Below are 22,886 nucleotides of genomic sequence, written 5' to 3' on the forward strand. Positions count from 1 at the left end.
AAAAGAAAAATCAACTACCTTTCTTGGATCAGTCATATAACTGTGGTTCAAGACAAACTTGAAATCTGGAACGAAGCAGACTCACAGCAAACATCAGCTTACCTGGAGCAGAAATGACGGGAACCTTAAAGTGGTAGGACCACTTAACGTGTAATTTTGATGAATAGCTGGGCTAATATGAGTAAGGAGCTCTTGGGTGCTTAAGTCTAAGTGGAACCCTACCACTTCATGGTTTTACCTCCGGAAATACAACCAGGATCTCACATTAAAAAGCCAAGAATAATTTCTCTCAAGACTCTGGCAGGAAAAGGAGGAAAGTAACCATTGTGAAACATGCTTATTCTCCAGAACAAAGGTTTACTCTTCAGGTGCCTTATCCCACCTGGAGGTAGAGCAATATTGCCCTCCACCTCCCTCTTCTTACTGTCTCAGTTAAAGTGGAAACAAAAACCTCAGAAACACTTGTACAGGTTACATCCCAGTGACACAATCCCATTGGAAGACTGGGATTTAATCATAAGATTATAGAACAGTTTTCCTCTCTAACATCTCTCCAATACACAAACAAAGCTGCCGTGTAATAACAGTAGACTACAGCCTAAAGAACTATAAGACACAGAGTCTTCAGGGAGGAGTATTTATGGAGGCCCAAAATCAACAACAGAGACCAAAAAATGACAATAAAGGAACTTAAAACCTATAGCAGGTAAAACTACAGGGAAGAGTAGACAAAGCCTAATTCCTAGCCAGATTAACAAAAAACATACACTAAAATCTTAATTATTTAATGTCTATTACCTAATACATTATCTTTTTCTTTTAACAAAAATCATAAGGCATATAAAGCATGAGAAAACATAAAAAAAATACAGTCTATAAAGACAGAACACTCAAGTGACACAGATGTTGGAATTATCAAAGAATTTAACTATAAATAACATAGTAAAGACTTTAATGAAAAAGTAGAAATGCAACTACAAATGGGTAATGAAAGCTGCAAGATGGAAACAATAAAAATAAAAATGAAATGACAGAAATAAAAAACTTTGTAACAATAATGAAAAATACCATTGATAGGATCCTCAGTGTATTTAATACAGCTGAGGAAAGAATCAGTTATCTTGAAGCTAGATCAATGGAAACTTCTGAAACTGAAATACAAAGAGACAAAAAAGAAAGAACAGAACAGTCCATTCAAGGAATGTAGAGCATTTTAAAAGGTGTATCATTGTGTAATGGGAATATCAGAAAGAAAAGAAAAGGAGAAAGAGAAGTAAAGTTTGAACTAATAATGGTTGAGAACTTTTGCAAATTAATTACAGACACCAAAACACAGATCTCAGAAAACCACAGTAGGTTAAACAACAAAATGTCTACACCTAGGCATATTATACAATACAAACTATAAAAAATTCGAAGATAAAATAACACAATAAGTTGGAAGAAAAAAGCCTTACACATGAAGTTCAAGGATAAAAATTACAATGACTTCTTATCAGAAAATAGGTAAGAAAGGAAATAGTGAGTAAAATATTTAAAATTTGGATTGATATTGGAATTCCAACCACCAAAACTGAGAGAAAATAAATTTCTCTTGTTTAAGCCACTAAATCTGTCGGATTTTGTTATGGCATCCCTAGCAAACTAACACATACCCCCTTCCATTAAAGCAGTTAAACTCTTTTCCCAGGAAACTGTTAAGTGTATACATTAGCTTCTACAGAAACCTATTAGAAAAGATCTACATTATAGAAATTATATGGGATCACATCATAAGTTTCTTATTAGAAAAAAGGCATTCAACCCTTAAAATTATCAGGAATTTCAGCCCTTTCTGTCTTTCTGTCTTTCTCTATGGCATTCTGAGTGTGGCATTGTCCGAAATCATTCAAATGTTTCTTGCCACACTCTGATTGTAAGGTTGATGCTTGTTTAGCTAATGCAAACCATTCTTAGTCTTATGCCAGGAGCAAATGGGTAAACCAATAAACTGTGGCTGAGGAAAAAGAAAATCAATAAAAACCATTTGGCGGGCTTCCCTGGTGGCGCAGTGGTTGCGAGTCCGCCTGCCGATGCAGGGGACACGGGGTCGTGCCCCGGTCTGGGAGGATCCCACATGCCGCGGAGCGGCTGGGCCCGTGAGCCATGGCCGCTGAGCCTGCGCGTCCGGAGCCTGTGCTCTGCAACGGGAGAGGCCACAACAGTGAGAGGCCCACGTACAGCAAAAAAAAAAAAAAACCATTTGGCATCTCAAAAGAAAGGTATTTTAATTATTTATTGCTACAAAACATATTACTAAAAAATTTAGTGGCTTAAATTTTTTTAAAAAAATATTATTTCACAGCTTCTGTGATTCAGGAATTCAGGTGCTACTTAGCTAGGTTCATCTAGCTCAAGACCTCTTACAAAGTCCACCAGTCTAATATTTTATATCCAGTAAATTTCTCCTTCATATTGAAAAAGAAATAAAGACATTCTCATACAGTCAAACATTTATGTCACTCATTCATCATCAACAGACCTGCCTTGCAAGAAATGTTTTAAAAAGTTTCTCAGGGAGAAGGAAAAGAATATTATACAAAAAATTCAATATCCATAAAAAATGGAGGAACATGGAACAAAGAATAAATGAGAATAAATTTGTAAAAAACTTCTTATGTTTTATTGATTGAAAGATAATGAATTTAAAGTAAGTAGTAGCAATGTTCTAGGTGATGATAGCAAGTGGGTAAGTGAAGTGAAGGCCAGCAATATTATAATGGATGAGAAGGATGAATTGTGTATAATCTGTTACAAGCTGTGCACACACTGCATATAAAGCATTATATTGTTATTTGAAGGTGGACTTAGATCAGTTAAAAATTCACAGTAAAAACATTAGGATAACCAGGAAAATAGTAATATTTTTAAAGTATAATTGACTTGCTAAGAACAACAATAAAATGTAATCCTATAAATGCACCATTAAAACCATAGAAAGCTAAAATACAAAAATAATATAAGTACTAGACTGATCCATGTGTTAATGGATTCAAGTTGAAGACATCAGTATAAACTCATGTTTAGCATAATATAAAGATATTACATATAGAAATATTTACAGAAGTGTTTATGTATGTATATATATGTATATTCATATTTTTTGCTCTGTCACCTGAGACTCTCTGTGAGAATAAAGGACACCCAGCAGCAACAAGCCCATCTAATTCCTTGATCTTGGTTTCTAATATAATTCTCCAATGAAAGAAACCAGGGATCTTTGGAGAAAGCTATTTCTAAGAGTAGTGCCTGAAATATGCAAGATGAGCTTGGAACAATTTGTGGTGCCAGAATGTAGTACTAAACAATCACAGTAACAACAACTCAATCACCAAGGAAGGGCATTATTTCATAGGGACACATGAGCCAACTGAAAGATCTCCCAGTGGTCAAACCTGTAACAATTTGAGAAACAAAATAAATTAAATAATATTGGATTATTGATCAAAGTATAAAATGTCCATTAGTCCATACTGATATAAATGAATGATATAATAAATAAACACTTGAAGAGAAACAAATCTCCCAAGCAGGAGAATTTAAATGATTTATGTAAATACTCTTCCCTCAAGAGGGTGCGGCATAATCCTCCACTCCTTAAGTGTGGGCTACATAGAGTGATTTCCTCTGAACAAGTACAGTATGTACAGAAAGGGAGGGACGTTGACTTTAGAGCAGTTAAATCAGACAAACACTACTTCTGCTGGGTAATCAAGGTCCACTTCAACAGAGATAAGTCATGTTGATAGTATGTACCACTTTATCTCTGTGATCTTCCTCTCAAAACACAATTTTGTTCAGACTAATCATAAGAAAAACATAAAACAAATACCAATCAAGGGACATTTTACAGAATACCTGTCAAGGTCATCAGAAACAAGGAAAGTCTGAGAAACTGTCACAGTCAAGAGGAGCCCAAGGAGCTATAATGACTAAGTGTAATGTGATGTCCTGGATGAGATTCTGGAAAAGAAAAACATATTAGGTTAGAAAACTAAGGCAGTATGATTAAATCATGTGCTTTTGCAATAAAAATGTATTAATATTGATTCACTAATTATAAAAAATATACCATACTAATGTAAGATGTTAATGATAGAGGAAATTGGTTGCGGGGTATATGGGAACTGTACTAATTTTGCATATTTTCTGTAAATCCTAAACTATTCTGATATTAAATTTTAAAATATCACTCCAGACTTTTGTACTTACTTCTTGCATGGTAAACACTTTTTTATTCATTCACTTTTTATCTTTGTATTTAAAGTGTAACTTTTATAGGAAGCATATAGTAGGATCTCAGTTTTTTTTACTACGTTACCAATCTCTGCCTTTTTAAGCAGAATATTTAGATCTATTAGTCCAATATTTGAGCTGTTAGCTACACGTCTATTTAAATGCATTAATGAAATTAAATAAAAATTAAAAAATTAGTTTCTCAACCTCAGTAGATATATTTCAAGTACTCATTAACTACGTACATTGAAAACGTCACCAGATATTACACAATTTTTCAGCCATCATATATATATTTTAAAAAGCTTAAACATAAAATATAGTCCTTTATATATACTTAGTTATCATATATTTTACTCTTCTTATATTCATGAAGATACTTTTTCTTCTTTTAATTTGCCTGAAAATCATTTAGCATTTTAACTATAGAATTATTTGATGAAATGTTTTCTTTCTTTCTTTTTTATTGAAATATAATTGATTTATAATATTATATTAGCTCAGGTGTACAGCATTAGTGATTCAAGATTTTTATACATTAAGAAATGATCAGCACTGTAAGTGTAGTCACTGTCTCCCACCACATAATGTTTTTACAACGTTATTGACTATATTCCTCATGCAGTATATTAGATCCCTATGCCATGTATTTTATAACTGGAAGTTTGTACCTCTTGATCTTCTTCACCTGTTTTTCTTCCTTCTTTTCTCTCTCTCCCCCTCTCTCTCTGTTTCCCCCCACCCACTATCTTCTGGACTTGATGCTTTCTGATGAGAAAACAAGTTCATTCAAATAGTTGTTTCCTTAAATGTAATGTTACATGTTTCTCAGAATGCTCTGAGAATTCTTTTATCTTTGATTTTTAGAAATTTGGATTATGATAGTGGTATTTAGCCTAGTGACATCTGAAGTGTTGTGTACAAAACAGCCACCACAAGAGCAGACTATAGGGTTCATTATGGTTTTGGATAATAGCCATTTTTCAATTATATTAAGGAATTAAAATTGATTAAATGTCCAGAGACACACTTGAAAGTGTATGGTATTTTGCAATGATAGTTAAGTTAAAAAAAAGTGAAAAATAATTCTGACTTATAAGCAATAAGAATTTCCAGTCAATCAAAGATACACTTTGAATTTAATTCCTGCCATCATAAAAAAAAAATATAGGCGTATCTCCTTTTTTAGTTTCTAATTTCACAGTAAGTTAGTATGTGCATATATTATGGATTTATATTTTGCCTAGCATAGGCTTTTGGCTTGCATTTACACAAAGTCATACACACTAGAAATAGGTGGCTAATTAAAAAGTATTAATGAATATTTTTCAAGGAAATGTCTGAGATCTTCTAAATTTGGAATAATTATAATTAAATTTCAAAGGTTAATTAGGACAAATAAATAGCATTAATATATATTATTTGTTTTCAGAGTAATATGATTTGTTTTTGTTTTGTATCTCTGTTCAGATCTATTTTTGAATAATTTAAAAATTGAACATGTCTTCCTCCCTTTTTGATATGATGTGAGAATTTATACCAGGCTTTCTGCCGAGCATCAGAAGAAGGTCTAAATAAAGGCTTAGGCCCCGCAAGTAGCCGACCTCCAAACCATGCTGGGGCAAAGAACACCTCCTGGAATATTGAATAACAGTTACTTTGTAGCCACACAAAAACTGTGCTGCACAGCTCAGAAGTCTCTGGTGCTGTGGGAAATGTTCTCAGACTTAGGGTACAGGGGACCCTAATGGGGACAGATGTGATGCAGAGGATGAAGACCCATTCTGGCACAAGTGGCAAGTATATCTATGGTTGTGTCTGGACTTTCTCTCTGGACCATGCCATGCCTCTGTCCTTGTCTGTCTCCCTGGGTCTGGATCTCAAGAATCTAAGACTCCAGCCCCTCCCCAACTCAACAACAGAGGGCTGAGAGCTTGGGCTTGGAACCAGGGGAACCTCGTTCAATGCTGAGCCACTGTCTGGCTGGGTGACCATGAATAAATCACTCACCTTCACTGGCCTCACTTTCCTTGGTTGTAAGTGGGATATTAACAGTACCTCCATTGTGGGACTGTTTTGAGGGTCAAATGAGGCAAGGTCAGTTTTGTTTGTTGCCTGGTTTTTGTTACTGTTGTTTTTAAAACTTCAATGAAGTGTGTTGGGCCTCAGATCGCTAAACTGTCTCCCAGCTCATGTGTTAATAAAAACAGACTGGGTCCTACTTCAGCCATTCTAGGAAATAAAAAAATGTAATTGTAATTTGAATTATTCTGCATTATAAAAGTAATAAGCTCCTACAGGGCAAGAGTTGTATTAGGTGCATCAATATTTACTTACTGAATTGAAGTGCTTTGAAGAAATCCAATTAAATAAGTATAATTAATCTTAAAATTATTACAAAACTTTCAGATTATTAAAAAATAAATATCTAGAAGAAAAAGAAAATGGTAATTAAGTTTTTTGAAAATGATGGCTTTACAATCTCTGGATTTTCACAGGCCTCATCAGCCTGTAAGTAGCAACTGAATTTATTGAGTGTGTCTCAAAAAATCATAAGTAGTTTCTGGTTTGTTTGCTTCTTTGTTTCTTCAAATGTTTTGATGTAGACTCCTCCAAGTGGGAAAATATACTTGAATTACTATAAAGGCACCATGTCATCACAGCCAAGTTTTGGTGTCAATGCGTCAGTGACACCACAGCTTCCCATGTAAAGTCAGATCTTTCTGGATTTTACCAAACATTCATGGTGCCATGACAGTATTATATTTTTTTCAGTTTCACTGTAAAAAGCATTTTTGCTGTCCAGAGTGGTAGGTCAGATGATCTCTCTTTCCAGGTGTGTTTCAGGAAATCAAAAAATACCTAGAGAAAAATGAAAACACAAAAGACAAAACCTATGGGATGTAGCAAAAACAGTTCTAAGAGGGAAGTTTATAGTGATACAAGCTTACCACAGGAAATGGGAAAGCTCTCAAAAAAACAACCTAAACTTACATCTAAACAAACTAGAGAAAGAAGAACAAACAAAATCCAAAGTTAGTAAAAGGAAAGAAATCATAAATGTCAGAACAGAAATAAATGACATAGAGACTAAAATTTAAAAAAAACAATAGAAAAGATCAATGAAACTAAAAGCTGGTTCTTTGAAAAGATAAACAAAATTAATAAACCTTTAGCCAGCCTCATCAACAGAAAAAGGGAGAAGGCATAAAAATAAAAACAGAAATGATAAAGAAGTTAAAACTGACACCACAGAAATACAAAGAATAATAAGAGATTACTACAAACAATTATATGCCAGTAAAATTGACAACCTAGAAGAAATGGACAAATTCTTAGGAAGTACAAACTCCCAACACTGAATCAGGAAGAAATAGAAGATTTGAACAGAACAATCACCAGTAATTAAATTAAATCAGTAATTTAAAAAAATCCCAACAGACAAAAGTGCAGGCCCAGATGTCTTCATAGGTGAATCCTACCAAACATTTAGAGAAGAGTTAACACCTATCTTTCTGAAACTATTCCAAAAAAATTCAGAGGAAGGAATATTTCTGAACTCATTCTGTGAAGCCAGCATCACCCTGATACCAAACCCAGACAAATATATTAGAAACAGAAAATTACAGGTGAATATAACTGATTAAAATAGATGTAAAATTATCGATAAAATATCAGCAAACCAAATTAGCAAACCAACAATACATTAATATAGATGCAGAAAAATCTTTTGACAAAATTCAACACCTATTAATGATAAAAACTCTCCAGAAAGTGGGCATACAGGGAACATACCTCAACATAATAAAGGTCAAAATGACAGCTAACATCATACTCAAAGGTGAAAAGCTGAAAGCATTTCCTCTAAGATCAAGAACAAGGCAAGAATATCCACTCTCACCACTTATTCAACATAGTTTGGAAGTCCTAGCCATGGCAATCAGAGAAGAAAAAGAAATAAAGGGAATCCAAATTGGAAAAGAAGAAATAAAACTGTCACTGTTTGCAGATAACATGATACTATACGTAGAAAACCCTAAATATGCAACCAGAAAACTGCTAGAGCCCATTAGTGAATTCAGAAAAGTTACAGGATACAAAATAAATACATAGAAATGTGTTGCATTTCTATACACAAACAACAAAAGATCAGAAAGATAAATTAAAGAAACAATCCCATTTACCATTGCATCAAAAAAATAAAATACCTAGGAATAAACCAATCTAAGGAGGCAAAAGACCTGTACTGTGAAAACTATAAGATACTGATGAAAGAAATTGAAGATGACACAAACAGTTGGAAAAATATACCATGTTCTTGGATTGGAAGAATCAATATTGTCAAAATGTCTATATTACCCAAGACAATCTAAAGATTCAACACAATCCTTATCAAATTACCAATGGCACTTTTCACAGAACTACAATAAAAAAATCTTAAAATTTGTATGGAGATACAATGACCCCAAATAGCCAAAGCAATCCTGAGAAAGAAAAACGAATCTGGAGGAATTGGCTCCCTGACTTCAGACTATACTACAGAGCTACAGTCATCAAAACAGTATGGTACTGGCACAAAAAATAGAAATATAGATCAATGGAACAGGATAGAAATCCCAGAAATTAAACCAGACATTTATGGTCAATTAATGTACAGCAAAGGAGGCAAGACTATACAATGGAGCAAAGACAACCTCTTCAATAAGTGGTGCTGGGAAAACTGGACAGCTACATGTAAAAAGATGAAATTAGAACACTCCCTAACACTATACAAAAAAATAAATTCAAAGTGGGTTAGCGACCTAAATGTAAGGGCGGATACTATACAACTCTTAGAGGAAAACATAGGGAGAACATTCTTTGACATAAATCACAACAAGATGTTTTTTGATCCACTGCCTAGAGTAATGAAAATAAAAACAAAAATAAATAAATGGTACCTAATTAAACTTAAAAGCTTTTACACAGCAAAGGAAACAAAACAAAATGAAAAGGCACCCTCAGAATGGGAGAAAATATTTGCAAATGATATGACAGATAAGGGTTTAAAATACAACATATATAAACAACTCATAAAACTCAACATCAAAACAATAAACAACTTGATTAAAAATGTACAGAAGAACTGAATAAACGTTTTTGCAAAGAAGAAATGCAGATGGTCAACAGGCACCTGGAAAGGTGCTCAGTGTCACTAATAATCTGGAAAATTCAAATCAAAACCACAATGAGATATCACTTCTCACCAGTCAGAATGGCCATCACCAAAAAGAACACAAATGACATATGTTGGCAAGGGTGTTGAGAAAAGGGAATCCTCATACACTGTTGGTGGGAATGTAAGTTGGTGCAGCCATTGCAGAAAAGAGTATGGAGGTTTTTAAAAAAAACTAAAAATAGAACTACCATATGACCTAGCAATTCCACTGCTGGGTGTATATCTGAAAAAAACAAACAAAACAAACAAAACAAAAAACACACACACACAACAAAAAACCTAATTTGAAAAGATACATGCACCCCAATGTTCATAGTAGCACTACTTACAATTGCCAAGGTGTGGAAGCAACCTAAGTGTTCATCAGTGTTCATTGACAGGTTAATGGATAAAGAAGATATGGCATGGAATATATATATTATATATATTATATATATATAATATATATATATATATAATGGAATACTACTCAGCCATCAAGAAGAATGAAATTTTGTCATTTGCAACAACATGGATGGACTTGAAAGACATTATGCTAAGGGAAAATAGACAGAGAAAGACAAATACTATATGATATCCCTTATATGTGGAATCTAAAAAATACAATAAACTAGTGAATAAAACAAAAAAAAAGAAGCAGACTTACAGATATAGAGAACAAACTTAGTTGTTACCAGTGAGAAAAGAAAAGGAGGAGGGGCAATGTAGGGGGAGGGGAATAAAAGGTTATTATGGGGTTATATGAAATCATGTGTATGACTCTTTTGAAATTTGTAAAGCACTATAGAATTTAGAATCTTTCATTCAATTATAAAAATTAAACTGCTACCTAAATCTTAAAACTACAGCATTGTTTGTAAGCAAGTCTCTATGAAAATAATTTCTTGAGCTACATCTTGAAATGTCTCTGTCCATGGATCTTAGTCACAACTATATAGAATTGGGCCTGGGATCTCATACTTAAGATTGGTAATGCTATCTCCCTCTCCGAGCGAACGTATTAACTTTTGCTCAAGGCTAATTCTTTCCTATCATACAAATCAAGTTATTAAAATAGATGCCCAAAGCTGACTCCTCTGCAAGCTCACAGAGGTCTTAATTTGAATTTTGAGATGGACCAAAAAAATTACCTCCATATATGTACCTATGTATGTATGTATCTATGTACTTATGCATGTATATATGTATCTATCTATCCATCTAATCTATCTTTCCATCAATCCATCTATTTCTGTATTTCTCTATCTTGCTCTCTGTCTCTCTATATATCTCAATATCTGATATGCTTAGTCAAAAATCTCCTAACTTTTGTATTCTCATGTATTTCCAAAAGAATATTCCCTAAATGTTTTCATATGAATAGATAAATTTAGAAGCAACAATATTCCTAACACTCATAAATGTTATTTTACAAGGAATCTTAATACATATCTGTTCTAGAAACTCAGAATAATCTGATTATCTTCCTTTCATGGGTGAAGAAGACTAACTGATTAAAAGTTGAACAATCAATAAGGGGTGAAAATGACACTTGAAATAATGTCTCCTATTTAAAAGATTTTTTTCTCTTTTCACTTCATAGGGAGTAAAGTGTAAGGATCATATTGTGGTGGTTTCTTGTGTCATAATCTTTATATATCCCTTAGTATTCTGTGAAAATTCTGATCTCCTAACTTCAATATCAGTAGCTGTCTCATGAACGTCCACTAGGTCTCTGTAATAGTTAAGAAAATCTGTATTATAGAATCACTTATGATAAGATTCTGTAGCTAAAGAAGTTAAAAAGACCATGATATCTCTTTCTGATGTAGAGAAATCAAAAGCTAACTGAATAAAGAGAAGAAACAATTGTATACAAGCAATCAAAATCTCAAGATTTTCTTCCTTCAGAAGAACTGGCATAGTAATAACTGGTGGAAGGAACTTGATATATGTTGCTAAAAGATGTTTTCTATTTGGATCCTATCTAACCCTTTCAAGAAATAATTTGTCTGATTTTAAACTGCAAACAAAGCACCAGTTTTAAGGACATTTCTCTTTAGGTGCTATGAAAATATCCACTTTTTATAATTTCAGCGTTAAGAATATATTGAGCTGAAGGGGAAGAATGTATTAGTGAAAGAGCCATGGACTACTTTGGAAAAGCTTAATTCCATGGAGCTTAATGCTTCTCAATTGAGCCACTCAAACAAAATTTTAGTGTTGTTGACAACAAGATGGCTTTAACTACACTCATTCTTTCTACTCATGCTGCTTTAGGAAGCTGGCATCAAAAAACTTTGTATCTCTTCAAATTAAGGTAAGAATAAAGAAAAGAACACATACTGGATACCTCCTCATTGAATGTATCTTGAGTGTATTTCTGCCTGTCTCTCAAGCTTAACTTCTTTTGTATACACACTGTGCTCTAGTTGTTGCAAAATACTTTCCCAACATCTGTTTCATCTCTGTGACTCTTCACAAAAAGTTCCCTTTGTATTGAAATATCTCCTGTATCTTTCTTCTTTGGTAGCTCTTTATTATTTACCATCAAGCTCACTTATTTTCTCCTTAGTCGTATTTCTGTCGTCCTTAAAAAGTAGAGTTAATCATGTATTCCTTTCACCAGAGCTTACAAAAATATCTATTATGGTGCATATAATTCTGCATACCACATTTAACATATATGCCTTTCTCACTGTGCGTTCTTTGAGAGGATAAAAAAAATCTCATTTATCACAGTATTACTTACCACATTCTCTAATTAGTAAATTATTCAATCAATTTTGTTATGTGTGTGTGTGTGATATAAAAAAGTTGATGCCACTACCACATGCATTTGGTGGCATAACTTGTACTCACATAGCTCAAAACCTCAGTAGCTTAACAAAATAAATGTTCACGTCTTACTCATCTTATAAGCCAGTATGCAGAGATTGCAAAGGACAAGTACTACTGGGGGGACAAAGGATTTATTCCTGCATCAATCGGAGAACTGGACTTTTTCCATGAGTGACTTTATCATTTATCTTCAGATCCTCAACTAGATCTCCTGCAAGAAGAGTAGATAGAAAAAAAAGTGCACAGCATAATCCAAAATGTCTTTAGCATCCAGAGCTTGGAGTGGAACACATCACTATGTCCACAGTTCCACTGTTCAGAAATTAGTCCTTTGTTTCTACTCAAATGCAAAGAATGTGAGAAATGTAGCTGTGCCTATAGGGAGAGGTGGAGAAAGGGAGACATTGGTAAAAATCTAGCATTCTTTAATATAAAATGTTGACTGAAAAAAAATTTTTTTTTCCTTTTAAAAAAAATTCATTTGGAGAAAAGCATCAATTCTCTGTTTGTTGAAATACAATTATTTTCTGATTTGGGTTTTTTAAAACTCAATTTAACAAAATAACCAGATAGTTTGCAATCCTTAGATGCTCAGCTTGAAGACACAGTTCTCAGTATGGTAGCAGGCTGGACATTCTCTCTGATTTACAGGGAAGACTTCCCTTTCAGAAACCACAACTTTTGACAGGAAACAAAGGATTGAGTTTATTGAGTGTTTTCAACTATCATTATAAGTTAAGTGTTATCTAGGAGAGGGCCTCTCTGACCAACTAAATCAAAACCAGGTAATGGCAAATAGGAAATACATACAGAATGGTCAATTGATATCATAAAAGGATACACTACTCGTTAATGAATGACTCAATTACATTGCCTAATTTCATAGAAATGTCTTTATTAATGTCTACCATACTGCTTCTTTTCAGACTGAATATGAGGGGACTTCTGCCTTGACTATAACTGTGAAGGAATGCCTTCCCATCACAACCAACTAAAAAAACAAACAAAATATAGGAATCCACTCTTTTTAGATATTGGACATCACAATAGACAATGAAGGACTGTGATCCTTGAATTAGGTAAATAAAGTGAAACTTATTATTAATTTCAAGGCTTGGAGGCAGTTTTCAGGCCACAGAGTAGGAATAGAAAGCCAAACAAAGTCTTACAGTCACTGAGTTTAGGAAACCGCTGTTTCCTAAGGAGGCCAATTGGAGTTTTCGTAACAGAGTAATGCAAAAGAGTGTCAGCTGCATAGCACAGGGAGATCACCTCGGTGGTTTGTGACCACCTCGAGGGGTGGGATAGGGAGGTAGGAGGGAGGGAGATGCAAGAGGGAAGAGATATAGGAACATATGTATATGTATAACTGACTCAATTTGTTATAAAGCAGAAACTAACACACCGTTGTAAAGTAATTATACTCTAATAAAGATGTTAAAAAAAAAAAAGAGGGTGCTGCATAGAGAGAGAGCTTGGAAGATCTTCATGCAGAGAAGGGTGTTCCCTTCAACGTTGTGTCTGATTACTGATCTGCTTATGTGAAAGGTGAAATTGTAGGAGAGTGGAAAAAAACACTAGAAAATAGTAGAGTGAATAATTCCAGGAGTTCGTGCAAGGCTGGGAATATTTCATTTTCCCACCCAGCCAGAGGGAAGAGACCTTATCATACATGGCCACTAGGTAGAGTCATCAAAAATTATCTCTATAGTATGAAACTAAATTAAATCTACAATAAATTCTGATCTGGACACCCTGTAATTGAATCTCAATTTGAGCAAACTGATTACAATTAAGTGTGTGCTAGAACAAGTCCAACAAGCCTAACAACTTTTAAACAACTACATTACAACTACAACTACATTAAGATCTTGGGCCCAGTGATGTAAACATCAAAATATCCAATATCCAATCAGAGTATCATATAGGATACCGATATCACTATGGTGTACACTGGAAATTAATATTTTAAATCAACTATACTCCAATAAAAAAAGGGACATTAATTTAATTAATTAATTAATTTTTTAAAATAAGGGACAATGGTACAGCTAACAGCAGGTGAAAGATTCAATAAATGAGTAAGCTATAGTTTTCTACATTATTCAGAAAATTATACAACAAATCATGCAATGTATAATTTAATAAATCACAGTTTTCACAATTTTTGTCTTGATGACCCTGAAAGGCTTATCAGTTTTGCTTATCTTTAAAAAAAAAAAAAAGCTCTTGGTTTCATTGACCGTTTCTATTGTTTTTTTTGGTCTCTTATTTATTTCCTCTGTGATCTTTATTATTTCCTTCCTTCTGCTGACTTTGGACTTTGTTTTTCTTTTTCTAATTCTTTTAAATTGTAGGTTGGGTTATTTATTTGAGATTTTTCTTTTCTTGATGTAGGACTGTTTCAACATAAACTTCTCTCTTAGAACTGCTTCTGCTGCATAGATTTTGGAAGTTTTGTTTCTATTTACATTTGTCTTGAGGTATTTTCTGATTTTTCTCTTTGAACACTTAATTAAACCATTCTGTTAGTAGGATTTTGCTTAGTCTCCACATGCTCATGTTTTAAATGCAGAGATTTCTATAGTTGATTTTAAAAGAGCTGATTTCATGCTTTCCTACAAAATAACATTTAAATAAAATACAGATTGACATAAGTGGATAGAAAAATAAATTCTTTGTAAGCACTTGAGTGGTTATATTAATATCAGGAAAAATAACTTTAAAGCAAAGATCATCACCAGAGATAAATATAATTAGCCCAAGTTGTTTAAAGTGTCATATCATCAGGAAAACAGAGCAATTACAACAGAATTTGTAAATAATAGAAATGTAAAATATATGAAGAAATTTGACAAAAAATAAATGGAGAAACAGATAGTTCCAAGAACATAATAAGAGGTTTTAACACATTGTCTCAAGAATTGATTAAAAAAGTCAAAAAAATCATTAAAACCATTGAGGAACTGAATAACACTAACAAATATAATGAGCTATTTGATATTTCTAGAATGTTCCTCCCAACAATTACAGAATAAGCATTATTTTCAAGATCACATGGAGTTTTTCAATAACATAGACTATATTTTAACCATAAAACAAGTTTCAACAAATTCAGAAGGGTTAAAATCATATAGAGTACATTTCCTTAACATGAGAAAATTAAAAATAAAATCAGTAAGATAATGTATCTACAAAAACCCCCAAATATTTGGATATTTAACATTTGAAATTTCTTAAGATGGTTTGATATGACTAACATGGCTGCTGTGTTGGGAGTATATTGTATTGAAGTGATATTAAGAAATGTTTTAAGAGATTAGGCAAAAGAATATTGTAGTTCAACTTGGGTGTTAATTCAACTTGAGTGATGTAGAGAGGGGAGGATGAATTTTGTAGTAAAAATATCATGCTTGCTTATGGCCTGGAGTTGAGGTCTCAATATGAGGGAGGAATCAAAAACAACTTTGAAGTTTTGGTGTGAAAAACTGAGTAGTTAGTTGTTCCATATATTAAGATATTGAAAAGTGGAAGAAAATATGATTTAGGAAGGGAAATCAAGGGTTTAGTTTTAGACATATTGAGTTTAGAATGCCTTCAGGTCTTGCCAGTGATACAAGAAATAGTTTTGGGGGGTTGTTGCCCAACGTTTATATATTAGGTACTAACTGTGAATTCTCAGTGTATAGGAGGAAATGGGTCAAATCATCTAGAGATAGAGCACAGAAAAGGAATGAAAACTGTCTCACTTTCTTTCCACTCAATATTATTCCTCAGAGGAGTATTCCCTGACCCCCAATGTAAATTAGGTCATATCTTCATTCTAGTACTTGTCATAGCTTTTATTATTATATGCATTTGCATAACTATTTATATAATGTCTATGAATATGTCAAATAGAGATATATTGTTAAATGCCTATAAATAACAAAATATTAATACAATATTGATACATAAACATCATATTTCCTTTGGTCCCTAATAGACTATACCAACACAATTTAGCATGCCATCTCTGAAAGTGCTATCATTAAAAAGAGGTATTCTACTTAGGCCAAAAATGTGATCATTAAGGGGACATTTTCTCTTTGTTATATATACTTCATTATTTCATTGAAAACTCATTAAAATATCCATGTAACAATTATAAGAAACTACAGAAACATTTCAATTATACTTACACATGGAATTATTTGATATTTTGAAAGCTGGTAATTTGTTTCTCTGTAAAGGAAATGAAAAATGAGGTGAGGTATCTGAAATAGATTCACTAACAACTTATGCATGATTGTTATCTTACATGCTGATTCACATTTTCTCAACTTTATATTTTTCAATTAATTAGATGTTCCAACTTGTCAGGTATCATAGTTCTAAATAAGAGAGATTACCCATAAAATAACTTTTCAATATTTACTTTACCTAACCACCTTTCTACACTAACATATGTGCAAGGGTGTATATATGTGTATGTATTTCTACACACACACATGTATGCACACACTCACAGACTCTCTCTCATACAGACACACACACACACAGAGCCAAGGTTTTCATCCACATGTTCTAAAAATATTTTGTATGGAAATACCTCATGAAATTCAGTTTAATCTAAGTATTTGTCATTCTTTCAAGTCTCAAATACTGTAGAATAATAAACCCCATGGATATAAGTGAGAAATAAACCCTTTACATTTGTTCTTGAAAGTCTACCTAGCTGAATTGAATAAACTCTATAATAAGAACATACGTTACAAATACAAAATACAAATAGTGCAGACACTGTAAAAGAAGTAACCAATGAAATAATAGTTACATTTCAATGAAGAGACCTATTTAGTCATCCATGTTATATAAATGAGTAACTCTTAGAAATTATGTGCTTATGATGGATGCCAACACACTGGCGAAATGCAGTGTTTACTTTAATCTAGAAACCCCAGACATTTTGTACTGCTTGGTTATGCCTCCTTTTAATAGGATTCATTTTATCTTTGGTGATACAATGCTGTTTCAGCAGGAGGGGATCACTTATCAGGCAAATTAAATTCCTACTCAATTTCCTCACAATAACTCAAAAGCGTGGGTATTTGAGCTTTGGGACTCAAGAAGAATTTATTATGAATCAGAAAAGAAGTTTTATCTGTATATGCAACACAGTTTGATGAATTCTAAAATATTATAAATGATTATAAGGTATGTTTCAGTGCTAACACAAGAGTATATTAGGAGTAAACACAATTATCAGTGACATATCGATATTTCTTCCCACCCAGAAAAAAGCAAATTGTTGAAATTATTTCCATTTTTATTTTCTCTGCTGCTGATTTCTGTAGTAATCCAAAGCATAGCACTGAGTTACTTATTTCTTTAAATGAGTAAAACAAAATTTAAAATAATTGAATCACTTATTGGATACAAAGAAAAGCAAGCACAGGAGAAATTGTTTTATAATATTTACTATATCTAACAATTTGCTAAAGTACATAATTGAGTACAAATACTATACTACTATAATGATATACTAACTATCCAGGATTAAACACATTATTATTAAGAATGCAGATGGAAGATTCTGCTCTCAAGAAGTATTGCCTTAGGATAGCAGTTAAAGAAATGAAACAATACAAAGTAAAACAAAACCTTGACACAGATTTACTGCAGTCTATCTAGCTATCACTTAACTAAAGTTAACTATAATATAGATATCTTTCCTGGCCCCTTAAAATTATTTTTGCTTTAAAGGTAATTTAAACCTTTGCTTAAATAATTGTTTTTTGCTTTTATTCCTATGTTTAAGGATAGTACAATTTAGACAAAATAAGAAGGTTCATATATTTGGACTTATTTTTATTTCATCCTAAAATTACTATATGATAGCTAGTTTACTTCTATCCTGTTAGACTTATAGAGATATTCCTAATTCCCATATCACACCATAGTTTAGGTATTTAAAATATTTGTTATATGTTAGTCTTACTTGGATAGTATAACTAAGCTGTAATAACATGTTTTAATTTTACTAACAAGGAGACCTTAATTTCTCAACTAAGCTAGAAAGGAAAAGAGCACAAGACAGTTTGAGACAGTGGAGGATTATAGGTTCAAATACAACAGTCTACCCCTTTAAAACTAAATTGTCAATAGATATAATGAATCGATTTTTTAATCTGCTGTTAGCTCTTAGGACAATTTCCAGAACATTTAAATGTTTGTGTGAGTGAATATAAATATACATATTATATAATATATACATTATAATGTATAGTACATAATGTGTATATATATGTGTGTGTATATATATATATACATGTGTATAGTACATAATGTATATATATATATGTGTATATATATGTGTATATATATACACACACACACACACACACATATATATATTTCCCACCAGTTTCACTGGTGAGTGATTTAGCAAAGGCCTTCACATCATTGTGCTGGAATCCTCACAGCTCTTTATCAGAAGCTGTTAAGTTTTCCCCAAAATTCAGGAACATAGCTGAGTTTACCTATGTAAGGGGTAAAGTCTGCCACCATCAAGAATTATATTCCCCGTCTAGGAATTTAATTGGTTTATATGTCTATGAACTGAAACAAACTTTGTTTTATCTCATCTTGCATTTACTTGCAAGTCTCATCTTGCTTTTACTTAAACTTAAAAAGATGTTTTAAAAGATGGGACTTGCTTAACTTTTATTATAAAAGATCATATATTAATAGTTTAGCCTGTTTATCCCATTTCACTAGAAATCAAATGATTTCACTAGAAATCAAATTCTCACTTAAATTGCTCTAAAGCTTCATCTCTTCCAGACCATTTATCCCTAACCATAAATGAGAATACATTCCTTTAAGGATATACAGAAGTAAGTAAACCTGGCTTTGTTTATAAAAATTGTAATAATTTCTGTGGAAGATCATAGCAAACCTTGATTTATGACCAGCAATGCAAAAATATAGGGTATATAGATAAGTGAGGACTTTAACAGGCATGTCCTTTTATAGTGGGATGTGGAACCTTGAGTGCTAATGTGATACTTATGTCAACTAAGTGCAAAAAGGATAGTGAATTATTGGCTTTCAGTCTTTATTGACCACTTCAGACACTTTGTGAAAAACTAAAAAGCAAAGGTGGGATCCTTAATAAAAATTAATCATTGCATTGCTCATTTGCCGAATTGGTGATATATTGAAGTGTGAACAACTTCAACCATCAAAAGTGCATAATTTTAACCAGTGTTTCAACTCAGACCAACACTTTTTGACCTCACCCAGTTCAATTGTGTAACCAAGAGATATTTAAGTAATAATCACATTGACCATTGAACATTGTTCCTCTGTAATTCACCAAATGAGGAGGTGGCTCAGCTGGATTTCTTAAGGTGTTGTCACGCTAGAATCTTGATATGTCATAAACCATGTGAAATGGTCAGAGGCCTATTTAGTTGAATGACTGGAAAACCTGATAAATAATTCATCAAAGAGATGAAATGTGTAGATTTAAATAATGCAAAATAGTGAAAGAAAATAAGACATTATAGATCCACTCCATTGTGCCAGATGATCTATTAAATACTATATGTTCATTGCACTTTTCATATCAAAAAGAAAGATTATGAAATTAAATATAAATATTGGTAATTAATAAGTACAATAAAGAAAATTAAAGCAGGATAAGAAAATAGTAATTTTATATGATCATAGAAACATTCCCTGAAGGGGTGGCATATGAATAGAGACCTGCATGAAGTGAGGAAGCTGTTGATGAAAATGTCTTGCTACTATCAGACCAAGTAAAGGAAACTGAATCAGTAAGCTAGTGTTGCATAACAAAACCAGCCCAGGGCTTCCCTGGTGGTGCAGTGGTTGAGAGTCTGCCTGCTGATGCAGGGGACACGGGATCGTGCCCAGGGCCGGGAAGATCCCACATGCCGCAGAACGGCTGGGCCCGTGAGCCATGGCCGCTGAGCCTGTGCGTCCAGAGCCTGTGCTCCGCAACGGGAGAGGCCCCAACAGTGAGAGGCCCACGTACCACAAAAAAAAAAAAAAAAAACAGCCCAAAACTCTATGATTTAAAACAAGATGGGATACATTTTACATGTGGATAGTATTAAATAAATCCCATGCATGACATTTTTCAATATAACCCCATCTTATTAATAAAAAATGCTGAAGGAGGAGCTTCAAGATGGCTGAAGAGTAAGACAAGGAGATCACCTTCCTCTCCACAACTACATTAGAAATACATCTACATGTGGAACAACTCCTATAGAACACCTACTGAATGCTGGCAGAAGACCTTCCCAAAAGGCAAGAAATTCCCCAAGTACCTGGGTAGGGCAAAAGAAAAAAGACAAAACACAGACAAAAGAATAGGAATAGGACCTGCATAAGTGGGAGGGAGCTGTGAAGGAGGAAATGTTTCCATACACTAGGAAGCCCCTTCGTGGGCAGAGACTGCGGGTGGTGGAGGTGGGGGACCTTCAGAGCCACGGAGGAGAGCACAGCCACAGGGGTGTGGAGGGCAAAGTGGAGAGATTCCCGCACAGAGGACCGGTGCCGACCAGCACTCACCAGCTCAAAAGGCTTGTCTGCTCACCCACTGGGACAGGCGGGGGCTGGGAGCTGAGGCTTGGGCTTCAGTCAGATCCCAGGGAGAGGACTGGGGTTGGCTGCGTGAACACAGCCTGAAGGGGGTTAGTGCACCACAGCTTGCTGGGAGGGAGTCCGGGAAAAGGTCTGGACCTGTCAAAGAGGCAAGAGACTTTTTCTTCCCTCTTTGTTTACTGGTGTGTGAGGAGAGGGGATTAAGAGTGCTGCTTAAAGGAGTTCCAGAGACGGGCGCGAGCCGCGGCTATCAGCGCAGACCCCAGAGATGGGCATGGGATGCTAAGGTTGCTGCTGCCACCAACAAGAAGCCTGTGTGCAAGCACAGGTCACTCTCCACACCTCCCCTCCTGGGAGACTGTGCAACCCGCCACTGCCAGGGTCCCGTGATCCAGGGACACCTTCCCCAGGAGAACACACAGTGCGCCTCAGGCTGTTGCAACGTTATGCTGCCCTCTGCCGCCGCAGGCTCGCCCCACATCCGTACCCCTCCTTCTCCCCGGCCTGAATGAGCCAGAGCCCCCTAATCAGCTGCTCCTTTAACCCCGTCCTGTCTGAGAGAAAAACACATGCCCTCAGGCAACCTACACGCAGAGGCAGGTCCAAATCCAAAGTTGAACCCCAGGGGCAGTGCGAACAAAGAAGAGAAAGGGAAATTTTGCCCAGAAGCCTCAGGAGCACTGGATTAAATCTCCACAATCAACTTGATGTACTCTGCATCTGCATAATACCTGAAGAGACAAAGAATCATCCCAAACTGAGGAGGTGGACATTAGGAGAAAAGATATATATATTTTTTCTCTTTTTGTGAGTGTGTATGTGTATGTTCTGTGTGTGATTTTGTCTGTATAACTTTTCTTTTCCCATATGTCCTAGGGTTCTGTCTGTCTTTTTTTTTATTTTACTTTTTAAAATTTTTTTCTTAATAATTATTTTTTTAATAACTTTATTTTATTTCATTTTATTTTTTCTTTCTCTCTTTCTCTTCTTTCCTTCCTTCCTTTCTTTCTTTCTTTCTTTCTTTCTTTCTTTCTTTCTTTCTTTCTTTCTTTCTTTCTTTTCTCACTTTTATTCTGAGCTGTGTGGATGAAAGGCTCTTGGTGCACCAGCCAGGTGTCAGGGCTGTGCCTCTGAGGTGGGAGAACTAACTTCAGGACACTGGTTCACAAGAGACATCCCAGCTCCATGTAATATCAAATGGTGAAAATCTCCCAGAGACCTCCAGCTCAACGCCAAGACCCAGCTTCACTCAAGCAAGCTACAGTGCTGGTCATCCTACGCCAAACAACTAGCAAGAAAGGAATACAACACCAACCATTAGAGAGAGACTGCCTAAAATCATAAGTCCACAGTCACTTCAAAACACTCCACCGGACGTGGACCTGCCCACCAGAAAGACAAGATCCAGCCTCATCCACCAGAACACAAGCACTAGTCCCCTCCACCAGGAAGCCTACACAACACACTGAACCAACCATAGGCACTGTGGACAGACACCAAAAACAATGGGAACTACAAACCTGCAGCCTGTGAAAAGGAGACCCCAAACACAGTAAGTTAAGCAAAATGAGAAGACAGAAAACAGCACAGCAGATGAAGGAGCAAGGCAAACACCAACCAGATCTAACTAATGAAGAGGAAATAGGCAGTCTACCTGAAAAATAATTCAGAATAATGATAGTAAAGATGATCCAAAATCTTGGAAATAGAAGAGAGAAAACACAAGAAACATTTAACAAGGACCTAGAAGAATGAAAGAACAAACAAACAATGATGAACAAAATAATAAATGAAACTAAAATTCTCAAGAAGGGATTAATAGCAGAATAACAGAGGCAGAAGAATGGATAAATGACCTGGAAGAAAAAATACTGGCAATAACTACTGCAGAGAAGAATAAAGAAAAAAGAATGAAAACAACTGAGGACAGTCTCACAGACATCTGGGACAACAT

Source organism: Neophocaena asiaeorientalis, unplaced genomic scaffold, assembly GCF_003031525.2.
Source record: "Neophocaena asiaeorientalis asiaeorientalis breed wild unplaced genomic scaffold, Neophocaena_asiaeorientalis_V1.1 scaffold601, whole genome shotgun sequence".
NCBI classification, from domain to species: Eukaryota; Metazoa; Chordata; class Mammalia; order Artiodactyla; family Phocoenidae; genus Neophocaena; species Neophocaena asiaeorientalis.